Genomic DNA, 1,762 nt, shown 5'->3' on the forward strand with positions numbered 1-1,762 from the left:
CTGGCTTTGACAAGCACTGTGGCAATTGGACAATTAAAACAGACATTGGCGGGGGGTGGGGAAGAAGAACGAACTGGGGAGGAGGGTGGAGAAAACAGTGCAACAATGAATGAATGAAAACCCAAAATCTCTGTAAATGTTCATTAAAACTAATAAAATTTAATAATAATAAAACAACAACAACAACAAAAAATAAAATAAAGTTCCCTTTCTCCCCATAGGAGGTGAAAAACCAAACTTACTCTGTGTACATTAGAAACACCATTTGCCTCTCAGAACAAAACTAATGCACACATACTGAGAGAAACTTTGTGAGAAGAAATTTATTCAATTACATATTTATTAGGTCAGTACATAATAGGGCCAGAGAAGGGTTAGGGTCAAGAAGTAAAAGATGCATAATTTAGCAAAAAATAAAAGCAAGAGCTTAGTGGGAGGGGAGGAAGATTTGAGCAGATGCCAAGATGCAACAGAATTTTTTTTATCCTTTTTTTAAAATTAAGAGGTATGACCTTGAGCTGAGGAAAATAACTACAGAAGCTGAGACTGTTGCAGAGGCAGCAGCCTTCTAAATTGACTTCAGGCCTATTTGGAAAAATCTCAATAGTAATAGGCTTTGTCAACTTTGTAACTGTTACAGTACTGAAGGTGAAGAGGTAAGCGATTTAGTCTCTGCATCTATAAGTTTCATGTGGATAATGACTTATCTTTGAATGCAAAATAGAAATATTCATCACTGTTAAGTAGGAAATGACTACTAGCTGACCCGCCAGTGGGTTTTCAGAGGCAGTAAATCACAGGGAAGGAGACTGTCCCATCTTTGTCCCATAGAGCAGGTGGTGTATCCAAACCACTTGCCTTTGGTTTGGCAGCACAATTCCTTGCTCACTATGCCACCAGAGGGTAAAGCTAGACATTATCTTAATTTTTAAATCCATTATTACTTCCCTTGAGAACTATTTAATATCTTGTTTCATTAATACTTAAAAACAGCCAGCATTTGCATAGAATTCTTTTGGGTTTTTTTTTTTTTCATTGCTGATGTCAGATTTGGCCTAAAGCAGAGAATACCAGAACACAGTCTATCTGTGTTTTATTGATTGTACAAAGGCATTTAACTGTGTGGATCACAAAAAAATTATGTCTAAAATTGAGAAGAATGAGAATCCTAGATTGTGCTCATGTGAAATCTGTACCAAGAAGCTATGCAACAGAGCAAGGGAATACTGCATGGTTTAAAGTCAGGAAAGGTGTGCATCAAGGCTATATCTTTTCTCCATACCTGTTTAATCAGCTGAAAAGTCACTCCAATAGCTGGACTTTATGAAGAGGTTCAGAGGAAAATGAGTCAATAACCCATGTTACGCAGATGATACAACCTTGCTCATTAAAAGTGAAGAGGACTTGTGGCACTTGCTGCAGAAGATCAAGGACTAAAACCTTCAATATGGGTTGCCTCTTAACAATAAGAAGACAAAAATCTTCACCACTGGATCATAGACAACATCATTATAGAGGGAGCAAGATTGAAATTGTCAACAATTTCATACTAGTTAGATTCACAGTTATTTCTCGTGAGTAGAGCCAAAGGAAGACTTGTTATGTGTCATCGAGTTGCTTGTGACTCATAGCAACCCTATGTGCAAGAAACCTAAACGCCGTTCTATCCTGTGCCAACCCTGCCTCTCAAACACATTCCCACCACTCCACTCACAGACTCAATCCATCTCATCGAGGGTCTTCCTCTCCTGCACTGTCCCTC

At 38.3% G+C, this 1,762-nt stretch overlaps 1 protein-coding gene across 1 annotated transcript in view; it reads right to left on the reverse strand.

Annotated features, from left to right (window-relative positions):
- ZMYND12 (zinc finger, MYND-type containing 12) overlaps positions 1 to 1,762 on the reverse strand; it is a 90,657-nt gene that overhangs the window by 88,173 nt on the left and 722 nt on the right. The window lies entirely within an intron of this gene.

Source organism: Elephantulus edwardii, unplaced genomic scaffold, assembly GCF_000299155.1.
Source record: "Elephantulus edwardii isolate Elephantulus edwardi_28Jun2011 unplaced genomic scaffold, EleEdw1.0 scaffold00049, whole genome shotgun sequence".
NCBI lineage: Eukaryota > Metazoa > Chordata > Mammalia > Macroscelidea > Macroscelididae > Elephantulus > Elephantulus edwardii.